The sequence below is a fragment of the Thermobia domestica genome, chromosome 14 (assembly GCF_964235325.1).
Source record: "Thermobia domestica chromosome 14, izTheDome1.hap1.1, whole genome shotgun sequence".
NCBI lineage: Eukaryota > Metazoa > Arthropoda > Insecta > Zygentoma > Lepismatidae > Thermobia > Thermobia domestica.
In genome coordinates, this window is record NC_137467.1 from 175721789 (window position 1) to 175739356 (window position 17568).

The following is a 17568-nucleotide window of genomic DNA, read 5'->3' on the forward strand; positions in this document are numbered from 1 at the left end:
AAATAAGCTTAAGGCCCAGTGATTGGTGTATGGTGTAAGTAGTATATATGTGTTTTGAATATGTTTACTTTAATAGAGGAAAAATTATGAAATTTTATATTTACATTAGTTAGTGCACAAAAGAATAAATTTCTGTGTAGAATAAAAATAAAATCAAACCTTATAGGAACTACGAAATATTATTAGTGAATATGTGAAAAAGCATTTTTGGTTATTCGAATCTCTCAAAAATTTGAATTGTAAATCCGAAATATAAAGAAAGGCCACCAAATTGTTCCGTCACCATGATATTGAGGAGCAAAAGATTAGCAACGCGCTCACGAACACGTCCGTCCTTACATGTTCTACTCACGTTCTCTTATCTTATTAACATCTATGGGTTATTGTACTGTTACTATTTGCATGTAAGCCTGCGAAGTTGTTGGTATACCAAATTTCCACAGTATTAATGACTTTAAGATTATTTCATAGTACTCTGGCCTACTCAATTGTGCTGAGCTTGATCGTGTAAATATGGCGAAAGTGGAAAAGATTTATTGCTAAATTACACAGAACATGAGAGTTTCTGCTCCTTGGAGCTCTGCTCGATTGCCCACTAACAGCAACAAGCATCATTATTCTTAGGGTAAAATTTCAAATTCCTTCGTGAACAATGCACGCGTCCCCGGTCTTGAAATGGCGTCAAAGAGATATGTAAGAAAAAAATTAGGACACATGTTAGTGAGATACAGTAAAACCTGTCAACTTTGGTGATTCTATAAGTTGGCCTCTTGCTCATCTTAACATGGTTCGCCTTAAACCCGCATTTCCCATAATATATTCCTTACTTTTTAATTTGTAACTTGGTCATCTGTCTATCTTGGAAGTTGGCCACATTGAAGCAAGTTTACTCTATGATTATAATGATATCTTGCCCACACAAAATCCGTCCCATATGAGAGGCAGATGTCCTGTATTTGTGACGGGAGAAAAAAAGCTTGGATTCCCATGATTTGTTCTTGAAAGTAAATGGCCGCGGTGGCTCAGTGGTAGACCGTTCACCTCTGATGTTTGGGGTCCTGGGTTTGATCCCAGTCCCTGCCAAGTGAACTTTGTTTTGGACAAACACCGTGTGTGGGGGTTTTCTCTGAGTTCTCCCGTTGCCTCTCACTTTCTTCATTCCACCATTTCATTCATTACCCACCAACACCATCTCCTTTTGCCTAACCAGCATAAGCGCGGGACCTAAAACTTAAAGATTTCATTTGATTTTACTCTCTATATATTATATAAAACTAGCTGTCGCACCATTGCTCATTCAAGTTTACAATCAAGTAATACTAGAAATCCTATTCTAAAAATACACGAATTACATTCATTTTCTGTAAGCTAGCCACCCGTATAAGTTGATTAACTTTCACTGGAACCGATGTTGGGCAACACAGACAGATTTCCCTGTATCAAATTATCATTGCGCAAAATGTCGCATCAACAACTTATCTTTATGATAGTGAAAGCCGTAAGAACAATATTGTCCCCTAATGTTAAAATAAGGATAAGAATAGAAGAAAACATTTTATGGAGGGGCAAAGCTTTATTATAGAAGATCTGAAATATGAGGTAACATGAAGTAACATGTAAGGGAACGGTCAAATAAGTCTGTAGGATAAAGTATAAAGGATGAAGAGAAAATAAACGCAAAGATAAGAATGGCGAAATATGCATTTAGGAATAGGTAAAACATTATTAATGTAGGTATCAAATATGAAAAGGAAATGAAAATAAGGATAGGAATGGAGAAGTAAGGTTTCACAAAGGTGAAAATCATTATTAGCAGAAGTCGGGAATATGACAGAAAAATAAAAGCAATAATAGTAATGGAGAAAAAAGATTCTAGGAACATAAAACACAATATTAATGTAGATGTCAAATATGAATAAGAAATGAAAAACAAGAGTAGGAATGGTAAAGAAATAATTATAGAATGGTGAAAGGGCTTAATCTCAACATGAAATAAAATCAAGAATAGATGGGAGAAACAAGCCTTCTTGAACAAGAAAAGGATTGTTGGTATTGGCCTCAAATGTATACATAAAGGAAAATCAAGAATAGGAATTGTTCTTCAAGAAAGACATGCTAATTGCTTTAGTAGTACTTGGAAACCATCCTATATTATGTAAGTCTTGTACATTTTATATAGGAACTTGGAATGCACCTTCTGTTGCCAGACACATGAAAATAACAAACTTTTCATCAGATATACTTCAGTGAATGTAATGTGAATCACAATTGCCAGCTATTAACAACTTTCTGTTTGCATCAGTTTTCAAATTTTGTGTCTTCATTTTTCATATTATCAACTGGAAATGGCCTTTTTTCAGGCCACAACCTTTCGTTCGATTGAAGTTCCATCAGCACCACTGGCGCCTCTGGCATGTAAAATTTCGCGGGGGGAGGGACATCAAAGAAATTGATGTAAATAATAGTACCTAGCTCAACCTGTTTATTATGATTGATTCCATTTTTTTTTACCTTTCTGGTTATCTTCACGGACCCCCTGAGACATTTCGAGAACTCTGTTATAATCATTCCACAGCTCTGTTATAATCGTTTCACAGCCTGAATATTATATCCCGAATAAATATAAATATTGTTGTTTGTATGTTATTCTGTCGTTAGTAAATAAATTAAATTAGGATAGAATATTGGATATTTGTACTTCCAAATATTGAGGGAACCAGTCCCCCCGCCAGAGACACCCGTAATAAGCACAGTGTCATATTTATGATGATAATACAAGATGCTGGCAAACAAAGCAATGAAAATGTATTCCCAAATTAATTTACGCTTCTGAAGGCGTTATCAACTTTTGTGTTAAAACGGCATCAGTCAGTTACTGATACCCTTTCAAAAAGCTTCGCTTTCTCCCGCCTTGTTTTTGACAATTTCTATCCATCAGATTTATGCCTCTTTAACATCAATATATGGACATATGGTCGATGATTACGAATTCGCACAAAATTTAATATCGGTAAAACCTTGACTGATGCCCTTTCAAGACAAAGCAATTCATATATATATATATTAAATAATTCATTATTATTGTTGATTAGTATAGACTATTATTTGAAAAGATCACGATGAAACATTGTTTACTTTAATAAATTTCCATAGTAGCAGAAACAACTTGCAAACCGTTTGAATTGTAAGTCAACAAGCATGATTGATTGGAAACGTGCAAGCATGCCGCAAGCTGGGTTTGATTGGAAAACGTGCAAGCATGCTGCAAGCTGGATTTCAATAACGAAGTTATATGAGGCAACCCCGCATTGAGTGTTCCATTAAAGCTTGACGCAAGTGTTTTGCAAGTCAAGTCAAGTCGATAGTCAATGAACGGCCAGTGATAATTTGAACCTATGCGAAACATCTAAAGCATCGGTTGCAAGTACAGCAAAATGCAGATTTTATGAAAGCATGCGTTTGAAGTGCAAACGTAGAAAGTCGAAAGCCAAGCACGCGCCAACTTACCGAAAGCTTTCTTGCTACTACGGTTTGCATTAGCTACAGAATTGTAATTTTAGTTTCTATCTATTACTGTACTCTCACCGTGTAAATAATTATGCAATATATTTGTTTATTATTATTTTAGGTTCCTACTAGCTTTATTTGGAATGCTAATTCTTGCGAGTACTATATATGACGTATGTTCCAAGTACTTAGCGATAAGCAAAGACAAAGAAGGTAGGTTACAACATGCAACAATTTTTAAATATAGTAGTTCAACCTGACCAAAACAAATTATTTTTAACTGATAGTAAATAAGGTTAGAATTTTGTTAAATTTTTATTAAGCACACGGTGAAATAAAACCTAAATCTTATAGTTCATATATCAGAAAATGAAATGAGGTAATTTCTAAGAAACAATGAAATCCCTCCTTTCACTTTTGACAACTTTTAATTGAATATCGTGTTGCCACACGTGCTACAATTGTATTAAACCCAATCATTTTTGTCATTCATCGCTCCGTTGGTACTACATTGGCATTTTCAACCCCTTTTGTGAAAACTTGGTACATTTCTAAACAATTCAGCACCACGTAACAAATATTTGGTGTTATAATAGTACTTAACATTATTAATAATGTGTTGTGATGTATTTCAGGGAAGTTTCTGGAACCCTGGACCAGTTTTATATTTGTTTTTCACAAATGTCACTTTACTTACCTTTATTTTTCTTACAGTCTATTATCCTCCTTCAGTTGTGAAATAAAAAATAATAAGGTGCAATAATTTAAATTGTAATGTTTTATTATAACGTACTGTTCACACACGAACTCGAAGATGATTGATTTTTCCTAGTCTTATGTATTTTTTCATATATGTCTACAGTATTGTGTTGGTTTATTGGTCACTTTGAAATAGAGGGGCGTTTGGGTTTATCATAATACATACCGAAGATGATAACTGTTTTTTCTTTTAATTTTTGGCCTCTGTTATACTTCCAACGTGCGAGAAAAGTTTCAGCTAATTCCATGGTTTTTCGGGGTACTATTTTTTGGATGTTTTCTAAAAGAGCACTTTTTTTATTCGGGCTCTTGGAAGAGGGTGTGTATTCTAGAACTTTACCACTTTAAGTTTCGTGTTTTAGGGTCATGTATAAAATAATGAATTGAACTCTTTTTGTTGCATTTTGGTACTATTTTTTAGCCACTCCAAAGCTAGAACTGTGGCAACACTGATTGCATACATATCCCAATCTCTAATGATCCAAAGTTTTACACTTAAAAATAACGAACTTTTCATTGAAACAGATGCTATACTCTAAGGATACTCTACTTTCAATAAGATTTACTAAACTTCCAGCAAACCATGAATTAGGAACATACCTTTATTATTTCTTTTATCTTTAAAGTATTTTGCTACAAATTTTCTTATTCATCTCATTATTCCAATTTATCAGTTTTTCTCCCTCTTTTGAACCTCTTTTTCCGTTTTTAATATTGTTCTTACTTTCTCTTTTGAGTTCCTCTACACTTTTCAATCTATTATGCGTCCTGTTTCTCTCACACGCTTATATAATGTGATATTAAAGCACTTTGATCTAAAGTAGTTATTGTGTTGTTTAATTTTCTCTTCTAACATATTTCCTGTTTTCCTTGTGTAATTCATTTCGTATTATTTATACTACCCCTTTCCCACTTTGTTGAACTCTGTTTGAGAGTTCAACACAGATCAAAAAGTAAGAAATGGATGGTATAAGTACCCTTCGGCTAGAGAAATGTCGTATCTTGTTATTTCACTATATCTAAGGCCTACGCCCTCTTTCTTCAATAGGTTCTTCAGGACTTGCGTTTCTGTCCTAAGTTTTCTATTACAAGTGATCAACTGCATGTGACAAAGTTTCCATACTATTCAGCAAGACATTTACTATGTTAAGCAGCAATATATAAGTAGAAATTATTTCGACTTAAAACATTAGGAATGGCCTTACAAATTAGAATCAGAATTAGTGATGACATCCACAAATGTTCGCTTTACATGTTGAAAAGTAGTTGTAGCTTAGAGACCATACCCTATTTTGAATTGGAATCACTTACGTTAGTGTGAATTAAATGTATGCCTAAGCGCATCATCTACAGATACATTAGAAAAATATGGACTACAATACTTGATTAATGAAAGCAGATGTCGTCAGATTTCTTTACCATTGCTCATCCAACGATTGCATTCTGTGGCAAAATAAGACTTGAGTGTAGGATACAAAATAGTTCTCAAATTCCCGATCAACACGAAAAGTTTTCTATTGCAGAGAGTGATGAGGATTCCGCAAATAGATGGAATAGAATGAGAGAAATATAAGGAGCATTCTATGGGTGAAAAAAAGTTTACGCTGCAACTCGCCTATAGACTGCAGCATTTTTGAACATGATGAGGACCATGTCTGTTGAATAGTGCTGAATGCTTGTGGTGCATTTTATGGAGTCCATCAGTAAAACAAATGGTCTCATCACACTTAACTAAAATATGATGCACTCCACCATATTCTACCATACTAGCAACATAATCTGTGGGTGAAGGTGTAGTTTAGGAAAGCACCCTGGACGCTGATCCGATGCTGAAATATTTTCCGTTATTTCGTACACTCGGAAATTGCATATATGCAGACTTCGTTTCTTGTTGGTTCCTGTCTACTCATGCAGCACGAAGCAACCAAACAACACTGGTATGTCAGTTACCTAACTTGTTGGCAATCACAAACAATTTTTAGTGGAACCACATCCAGTGTTTTAGCAGAACTACCCTGAACGTGATATTTGGTCGGTTTCACGGGGCTTATTAGGCTCTGTCACCGGAACAAATTTTGACATGCCAAAGGCGAATGATCAATTCATTGACCATTTTTGTCCCAAATGGGCAGTTAATATTTCTTGTGGGTTTTCAGTGCAGAATATTCAAGTTTGGATCTGTGAAAAATATTAATTGTAATTGTGTTTCCTTAATAGTACATTCCCATATGACCCTGTTTAACAACGTATTGTCTTCTGATTGTCTGAGTATTCTAGACTGTTTGCTGGATGTGTACAGAGTTCATGGCGTCACACACAGGAACTTGGTTTATTCCTATGTTGGTTATTGAAGTTAGTTCGGAAACAGAACTTAAAGTGGAAATTTCGTTTGCATCAAACTAATATATAAAGCTAACCCCGCACAATTAGTTTCACGTATTTTAGGCAGCTGTAGAGAAGAGGCCTTGAATTGCTTGGATATATTTTAGATATTTTTATCCCGGGTTAACACCGGAAAGTATGTAGCTTCGTTACAAGGTGGTAGATAAAATTGATAAGTCAATCATAGGAGTCATTGACATTCCAATAAAGCAATCATAATTTTCAACTATGTTTTCCTTCTAGATTTCCTTTCACCAGGAAGAAAAAAGCTATTGGTTGCTTTCTCTGTTTATACCAATGGACGAGATGTGTTCAATACGTCAACAACACAAGATACCATAGAATGTCTTCATGGAATCCGCTTCTTCAGCATTGCATGGGTTATTTTAGCTCACGTATACGTAGCAATAGGGAAAGGAGCATTAAAGAATGCTTCAGCATACATAGAGGTACGTAGACGTTTGTTAAAATACACTATAGGAACTTTCGTTACAAAATCCTAACAGAAGTCCTAAAGGAAGAAAAATGTATTAAAACTTTCAACCTTAAAGATTTTTCTCTTCTGACAAATTTGTATACCTTTACTTAGATGTATATAACGTAATCCTTAATTACACTTGAAATATGAGTTGTAACTTACATAAATTGAATTTACAAGGCTTTCCTTCTATATAAGCCAAGTTTACACACTTTTAAAAGGAAAGAAATAATAGGGGGGAGTTTCATACTTTACCAACGAGAAATTCCCCTTTTTCTGATTTTATTTCACTTTAAAATGGTAACATTGCCTTCAAGGTCAAAACCTTTCAGTTTAATGTTCTATGATTACGCCCTTTAGATTAAGGGAGACGATGATGAAGTTAAACAAATGATGATGCAACAAATGGTGAAATAGGAATGTGGACGGAAACGGAGGTGCCATAAAAAACCCACAAATACGATTTTGTCCACTACAAACTTACTTGGAAAGGGATAGAAACAGGGACAATACGCACCAGAACATTCACTTGCTGATCCAGCGTACCTTGAAGATAAAAATTAATTCTTACATATCCGCAACACATTGAGAGATATTGTATAACTGAAGCGTTCCCCCCATTAGTACATAGAAAGACACTATGTTCCCACATTTATCAAAGAAAATGAAAATTGAATTTAGCAAAATAGAAGATGTTGTTCATTCATGCATATTTTAGTTGCTGTATAGGAACAATTAGTGCCTCGTTTGAATAGACGTTTTGTTTACTTATAGTATATACGAATTGGATACGAAAAGGAAGTAAAACAGGGATATATATATATATTTTAATTTCGTGAGAAAAATATTCACCTTCATTATTTATTCGATTATTACTTGACAACCAGTAAAGTAATCAGGAACACTCGCCGAAGCCCCGATCGGGATTGATAACTTGGCATGATATTCAAAGTAAAATTGACGTGATATTTGGAACATGGAATATGAGATGTCCTTATAGGGCAGATGTATTAGTATCCATAACAAGCGAGTTAGAGAAATGTAGTTGGATCCAGTAGGGCCTACGAAAGTTAAATGAGAAGGAAAAGGGACGTTACAAACCAGACGTTTTACTTCCTTTTATGGGGAATGAAATAAATATAACTAACTAGGAACAAAATTTTTGTTTGAGAAATGAATAATATCAGAAGTTAAATATGCTGAATTTGTAAAATTTCTTCGTAGGTGGAGGTAGGTTAATTAAAACAAAGTCCGTAATATACTCCCATTACAGGTTTATTTATAAAATTATCCAATTACTACAGTATTTACAGAAAATATTATAAAATACTTTGTCTAATTTGTAAAGTAGAAATTAGGTACTCTTTGACCATGTGGTCGTGGAGAGAACCTTTACAAAGCTCTGAAGCAGGCTAAGCACAGTGTCGGAGGAAACCTCAATGCTCCGAAGCAAGGAATGGGGGAGATAAGAGTCATAGAGCCCTGAAGCAGGCTAAGCAACTGAGGTTGGGATCACGACAGAGCCCTGAAACAGGCTACGCCAGGAGGAAATGAATAGCCAAGACTCGCAAAGTAGAGTAGAGGCTTCGGTGGTAGATTACTCCTACTGCTACAGGCAAGGAAGAGGAGGGAGACCCGAAAACTGGTAGCTGTCCAATGGTTGCTGTCCAATGTTTAAGCGTCCCAGAGCGGCGGTGGCGCTACTGCTTTCCTGTCGTGATGTGACTCATACGAGGTGTTCGTCTCCTACTTGTAGTATTTAAACACGGTGTGTAGTACTGCGGCGTAAATACATGTTGTGATGATTACGAACAGGGACATATGACATTGTTTGTACACATATGTACGTCTTACACTACAATGTACTCTCTTTCATTACTGTTCAGGGTCAGAGGTGCGATAATATTGTTCTAAAAGTGAATGCCTCTACGTAAGATAAGGATGATGGTATACAAAACAATTCTTACGAAGAACTAGAATGTGCATTTAGCCAGCTCTCTAGATAGCATATGAAGATTCTATTAGGGGATTTCAATGTGAAGGTAGAAGGAGAGGATATTTTCAATGTTATAATAACGGCTTTAGACTCGTGAACTTTGCAACGTCTAAAAATTTATCGGAAAGAGTTCAAAATTCCCACATTTATAAATAAACTTGGTTACTATAAATATACTTGGACTTCATCGAATTTAAAAGTACATAATCAAATGCATCAGGTTTTAGTAGATAGGAGAAGGCAGCCAGCATAATTGATGCTCGCTTATTTAAAGAAATTGACACTGACAGTGACAACAACGTGGCAGCAAGGATTGTTTGAGAGAAACTGTCATTGAAATAGAGCAATTCTCACGTATACTGACAGTATTATGTGTAGATGTAAAGATTATTTTGATAGTTTGCTGCAGATCTCTAATACTTCCGACTTAACGGCAAAGCATTTGTTGTTCACTGCTAACAGAGAATAGCTTTTGGCTACTTAAGATTCAACTTGAAGTCAGAGCATATCTTAACCTTCGGTTGAAACTATGTCTGAGAATTATATCCTGTAGCAAATCCTATGCATACTATAAATTTTTGGATTCCATATATATGACTTGCTTTAAACTGAGAAGGACCGTCTTAGTACGATTTCTGTAGTTCGTAAACGTTTGTGTTGAAATTTAGTTTTTCCACAATTTTTGGATAGCCGAAACTCTAAAACTATGGATCTCCCCACAGGTCCATACGAACTATTTCTCTTATTTTACTGTGTTGCATTACTTTTCATATTTTGTCAGTATACTTCATTATTATCATAAATATATACAGTAAACTCTCTGCTTAAACTGTTTCAAAAACACGCAAAGTGGATCTCCATATTACATGTGTGGAATACAGACTATAGATACCGTTAATATAGATAGATACCGATGTTGTTAGATTGGCTCTGATAATGAAGTCAACCAGAATAATCGCATCTTTTGAAAAAAAAAATGAAAAATGAAAACTTCAAATTATTATGTGGGACATTAGGATATATACAGCCACATTTTGGTCACCGTTAGTCATTGAGAGGTTAACAGATTGGCTTCAGCTAAAGAATTCAATTGTTGGATTTCATTCAAGAGTTATTGTGAGCTGTAATATTTGTAGATCTCTGCTGTGTGGCAATAATAACTAAAACAAGTGGGACATGGTTATATTATCCGAAAATAAGAAATGGAGTTCGCTAGAAAAAAGTTAGTCAAATTTAGAACTTTTGCAGCTTAAAAGGTAATTGCATTCAGAATAGAGTATTAATAAAAGCAAAAAAAATCTTTGCTGTGGTGATGCGTTTATGAGTGTCTACAGCAATAATATAATGCTTCTGTGATGTTTTTGTAGTTCGCTTACTAATGGTATCAGAAGTAAAAGTAACCGAATAAGAATTGTCAACATTAGTATAAAGAGATTTAACATATGTGAACACATAATTTAGGGATACAGTTAAATAATAGTTTACAAATTATCCGTTAATTTCTTTCAAACTCTCGATGATAGTGTAACTTTATTAACTCCTTAAGCGCGTCTTGAGAACTATCAATCTTGATGCCTTATTTACTTCTTGGGAAAATATGTGCTAATCATCTGTCGCATACGCCATATACACAGCTTGTTATGTTGAAGTTACAGAAAGCATTTCTATTGCAAATACGTTCAATGTGATAATAATTTCTTTACTTTCTAAAAAGCTGGAAGTAAAAGAAAATTTTCCGTGCACGTATCTGAGAGTGTCCATGACTGGCAGGATTCTCTTCCATCATATATATATTGTTCCGACACCACTTCATTGAAAATTGGTAGCAATAAGGGCGTTAAGGAATAGATGGTAGAGCAAAGGAATAGCAACTAATTTTGAACAGTCTCACCCTACTTCGAAGTAGTTCCAATCTTCTCATTTTTACTGGTATGTGATGTTTAGGCGCTGTCCTCGAAGTTCCAGTGACTTGCAGGTTGGGTTGTCCTGATGAAGTCCATGATGGAAACTTGTCCGACAATCAACCATGGCATTGAATGCCGGACCCCAAAGGCAGGGAGACTCCGATGTGTCTCGCGTCGTGCTTCAGATCCAAAGACCAAGATCGTGCTCTCTCAATTGCTTTTGACCTGACTGTCTCTCTGACGTCACAATGAGATGATGGTGACACCACAGAGTTTCCTGAGCGAGGTCGATTACCTAAAACTGTCATTGACCAAGTCCATGTTTCTACATGTCGTCAACTCAACACAAAGTTCTCAAACTTGCTCCTGAGATTGCTATCGTTGACAGGTAAACGAACAAAAAGGAGACTCACCTGAGTCAAAGTACTTACTTCTCTATTTATTACTTCCTCGTTGTAACATCGTGTCGTGGGTAAACGAACGAAACGGACAATGTCTTGCAGAAGCCTGACTATGAGGGTCCAATGAGGTCGAACCAATTGAGAGAAGCAATTGATCTAACAAAGCAAATTAAAAGCGTCGCGTGTGAGACTATTTGGTAGGCAAAAGGTAATAGGAAGTTGCTACCAGTGTTTATTACAAATTATAAGTACAAAGACTTCCTCAATAACTGCAAAGCAATAGTTAACTAATCTTTCAATGTAAAGTCAGATTGCGACGTAAGTAGATAGGGGTCACTTGGGGGCATTTTTTTCCTACTGCGCATGCGCAAACCCTTGACGCTGATTGGCTGGCGCAGGTCACGTGACCCGGCCACGCCCCCTGACGCTGATTGGTCGGTTCCAGCCACGCTCCTTGACGTTGATTGGCTGGCCACGCCCCCTGACGCTGATTGGTCAGTTCCAGCCACGCCCCTTGACGCTGATTGGTCACGCTCTTTTACGACCTCCATTTTAGGAGTATCTACTGCGCTGACTGGCTGGCAGCGGAACCCCGCTCCGTTCACGCCGATTGGCTGGCGCGGGACCCCCGCCGATTGGCTGGCACCGGACCCCGCCCCCCTTAACGCCGATTGGCGGACCACGCGCACGGTCTTTTAGGAGTACCGCGCTGATCGGCCGGCGCCGGATCCCCATCCACGCACATGTCACATAAGATTCGTTCCCTTTTATGACCACTTTACGAACACATAGCAGATCGATAACACAGCAGAGCTAAAGCAGATATTACACAGAGACTACGAACACATAACATAGCACATATTACATAAGACTATATTGCATAGCAGGGGTGCACTCGTTCCCTTTTATGAGCACTTTTAACATAGCAGAAATTACACAGAGACTACGAACACATAACATAGCACATATAACATAAGACTATCTAACATAGCAGGGGTGCACTCGTTCCCTTTTATGAGCACTTTTTTTTAACATAGCAGAGAATGGACACCCATTTTTGACCTACTGCGCATATGCGCAAAACTGTTCCGATTCCGCCGGAGCAGAACTGCCGTTCTCTATATCAATGGTACCAGAACACACACACACACACACACACACACACACACTTGATGCGCAGTTCCAACCCCACAGCAGACCGCAGACTGTTCCAGTTCAGGAGCAGATTACGGCTATGCGCAGAAACATAAAATAAGACATAACACCCCCGTTCTCTTTTACGAGCACTTTATAGCAACATAATAGAGCAGAGAATAAAAAAATAACCACACACACACACACACACACACTTGATTGCTTATGCGCAGTAAAATTAAATTTCCAATTAATTACAAATTGGACGCATGCGCAGAAAAATTACACTAGACTACAGACTGTTCCAGTTGCAGTGCTGGTTCCGGTTCAATAGAGCAGACTACGTGCAACGAGCAGGTCATAAAAGAATATGACCTATTTTTCATCCCCTAAATAACATAGTATACACCCACACTTGGTTGCGTATGCCAATTCCGATTTAGTACAAATAACACGCATGCGCAGAAACATTTACATTTCCGATTTTTATGAAACTCGGCATATGGGGGTTTCCGACCATGCTGATTTCCAATACCAAACTTACTTTTACATGGGTCTTATAGTTTATGTGGGATACGTCGTTTGTATGACACTTAAAACCTAATAACTCAGAAACGGAGCCACATATTGAGGTGGTGTTTCCACATTTAGTAATTGGTCATCAACTACTACAAGTTCCAAAATAAAGACCATCGAGGTCAAAGGTCAACATACTTAAAACCTAAGAACTCGTAAACGGTGCCACATATTGAGATGGTGTCTCCACATTTAGTAATTGGTCATCAGGTACTACAAGTTCCAAAATAATGACCATCGAGGTCAAAGGTCAACATACTTAAAACCTAATAACTCGTAAACGGAGCTACATATTGAGATGCTGTTTCCAAATCTAGTAATTGGTCATCAGGTACTACAAGATCCAAAATAATGACCATCGAGGTCAAAGGTCAACATAATTAAAACCTAATAACTCAAAAACGGATCCACATATTGAGATGCTGTTTCCAAATCTAGTAATTGGTCATCAGGTACTACAAGTTCCAAAATAATGACCATCGAGGTCAAAGGTCAACATACTTAAAACCTAATAACTCGAAAACGGCTTTACATATTGAGATGGTGTTTCCAAATCTAGTAATTGGTCATCAGGTACTACAAGTTCCAAAATAATGACCCTCGAGGTCACAGGTCAACATACTTAAAACCTAATAACTCGAAAACGAAACAACATATCGAGTTGCTGTTTCCACATTTAGTGATTGGTCATCAACTACTACAAGTTCCAAAATAATGATCATCGAGGTCAAAGGTCAACATACTTAAAACCTAATAACACGAAAACGGAGCCACATATTGAGATGCCGTTTCCACATTGAGTAATAGGTCATCAGGTGCCACAAGTTCCAAAATAGTGGCCATCGAGGTCAAAGGTCAACATACTTAAAACCTAATAACTCTTAAATGGATCCACATTGAGGTGCTGTTTCCAAATCTAGTAACTAGTCATCAACTACTACAAGTTCCAAAATCACGACCATCGAGGTCAAAGGTCAACATACTTAAAACCTAATAACACGAAAACTGAGCCACATATTGCCATACCGTTTCCACATTGAGTAATAGGTCATCAGGTACTACAAGTTCCAAAATAATGACCATCGATGTCAAAGGTCAACATACTTAAAACCTAATAACACGAAAACGGAGCCACATATTGAGATGGTGTTTCCATATTTAGTAATTGGTTATCAGGTACTACAAGTTCCAAAGTAATGACCATCGAGATCAAAGGTTAACATACTTAAAACCTAATCACTCGAAAACGGACCCACATATTAAGGTCGTGTTTCCACGTTTAGTAATTGGTCATCAGGTACTACAAGATCCAAAACACTGACCATCGAGGTCAAAGGTCAACATACTTAAAACCTAATCACTCGTAAACGGAGCCAAATATCGAAGTGGTGTTTCCCCATTTAGCAAGAGGTCATCAACTAGTACAAGTTCCAAAATCACGACCATCGAGGTCAAAGGCCAACACTTAAAACCTAATAACACGAAAACTGAGCCACATACTCAGGTGCTGTTTCCCCATTTAGCAAGAGGTCATCAACTAGTACAAGTTCCAAAATCACGACCATCGAGGTCAAAGGTCAACATACTTAAAACCTAATAACACGAAAACTGAGCCAAATATCGAAGTGGTGTTTCCACATCTAGTAATAGGTCATCAGGTACTACAGGTTCCAAAATAATGATCATCGAGGTCAAAGGTCAACATACTTAAAACCTAATAAAACGAAAACGGAGCCACATATTGAGATGCCGTTTCCACATTGAGTAATAGGTCATCAGGTGCCACAAGTTCCAAAATAGTGGCCATCGAGGTCAAAGCTCAACATACTTAAAACCTAATAACTCTTAAATGGATCCACATATTGAGGTGCTGTTTCCAAATCTAGTTACTAGTCATCAACTACTACAAGTTCCAAAATCACGACCATCGAGGTCAAAGGTCAACTTCCTTAAAACCTAATAACACGAAAACTGAGCCACATATTGCGATGCCGTTTCCACATTGAGTAATAGGTCATTAGGTACCACAAGTCCCAAAATAGTGGCCATCGAGGTCAAAGGTCAAACTCGAAAACGAAGCAACATATTGAGGGTCGGTTTCCACTTTTTAGTGACAGGTCATCAAGTACTACATGTCCTAAAGGTACTTACCACGGAGGTCAAAAATCAGACTAGTAAATGAAGCAGCATATTGAGGTGGTGTTTCCACATTTAGTAATTGGTCACCAGCAATTACATGCCCCAAAAAGGTCAAATATTTAAACCAGAATAACTCGTAGATTGAGCGTCGGAAATTTTTTTGTACCAAGGAGAAAAAGTGAAGGAGGAATAAATTTGAGTGCCCTATTGAATTTTGTACCAACGAGAAATCTCATTTGCAACTAGCTCAGAATTTCTGTACCTGTTTGGGTTATTCAAAATTTGGATAGACTAAGAAAGCAAGATATGCCATTTTAGCTAGCTGAGAATTTAAAGAAACAAAGGGAACCTACTCAATTTTCTATCAACGAGAAATGCCATTTCAACTACCTCAGAATTTATGTGCCTTTTTGTGCTAAGGTCTGTTTTAATTCCTCTTGACTAATTAAATAAACGAAGGAATATTGTACCAATGAGAAATGCCATTTTTTCTAGACCATGTTCTAATATTTAAACAAACGAAAGGGTGAATTTGATTGACCTATTCAATTTTGCACCAATGAGAAATAACGGCGTATTTTAAATAAACAAACAATCGGATAAATTTAACCGGCTCAGAAGTGTACTATTTAAACAAACGAAGGTCTCTTGAGTGAGATTTCCAATTTTGTAGCAAGAAGGACTATTTCCTAACTAACTCAGAATTTCATTTCATTTTGTAATACTCAAATTTGGATGGAGTGTTTAGTTTTGTTCGAACCAGAAAAATTTGATTGGATTATTTCCTTATGTACCAACTGAAAAAAGTGAAGGGCCATTAATCAAATAAATGAAGGAATAAATTTGGGTAGAATATTTAGTTTTGTACCTAGCAAAATTAGAAAAAGAAGTGAAGAACGAATAAAATTTGGATGGACTATTTTCTTATGTACCAACAAACAAAATGGAGCACCAGCGACAAAAAAGAAACCGAAGAAGGAATAAATTTGGGTGACCTATTCAGTTTGCAGAATCAGTATTCTATACTTTTTTTCTGCCATTCATTGGGGGTGTCCTATTTCTTTTTGTGTCAACGAGACCATTTTTAACCGACTTAGAATTTGTACCAAAGAGAAAAGAGGAGCTACACGATTAAACAAAGCAATCAATTTTTAACTAGCTCAGAATTTCTAGACCATGTTGTACTATTTAAACAAACGAAGAGATAAATGTGTGTGACCTATTCACTTTTGTACCTAGCAAAATAAGAAAAAGAAGTGAAGAACGAATAAAATTTGGATGGCCTATTTTTTCAAGTACCAACAAAAAAATGGAGCACCAACGACAAAAAGGAAACCGAAGAAGGAATAAATTTGGGTGACCTATAAGCAGAACAAATTTGCACTAAAAAAGTGAAGCAGGTAAAATTTAAATAGCTCAGTATTGATGTAAATTTTGTACTACTAAAATAAACGAAGGAATAAAATTAGATGTTCTATAGACGAAAACGGAGAAGGGCCGTTTTATTTAATTTTGTAGTACTCAAAATATACAAAGATATAAATTTGTGTGACCCATTCAGTTTTGTACTAAGCAGAAAATTTGTTGGCTTTTTTAGAAAGACTATTTTATCTTTTGTATTCAGATATTCCGGCTACTTTTTGTGCTCTACAAATAAACGGAGGAAAAGCAAAGAGAGACCATTTTATGTGCCTTTTGTAACGAAGAAACAAATTTGAAGGAGGTTCATTTTAACTAATCCTGCTGCGAGTAGTTCAATTAGTACATAGTAAAAAAATAAAACAATATGGCATTATTGCGACTTTCATTTTCGAATACATACGGATTAAGCCACTATGGCAAAAAATACTACTCTCTCCTTGTGCTTATTTGGAGCAGACTTAAGAGGACCAAGCATTAGAAACCCGCTAGTAGGGCGTCGATTCAGTAAACTCTACATCTAGTAAAAGAAAACGAACAGATAATTTTGAGACAGTTTCATATGGGTAAATACAGTATTAGTAGAAACCATAGTTTTTAATTAAGTAGAGATAAGGAGAGAGTGAAAAAAATGGAAAATTAAATTTTAAATCATTATTATTATTATTTTAGAGGTCAAAAGGAAGAATAAATGAATTTGAGTGGCATATGTACGGAATTTAGTTTTTTACTGGGCAAAAAAATTTGAATGGAATATTTTATTTTGTACCAGCTGGGAATTTAGTGTTGTACCATTGTATCAATTTAAGTATTTTGTACTATTTAGTACCACCGAGAAGGTGTAGAATATTTAGTTTTGTACCAAGCAGAAAT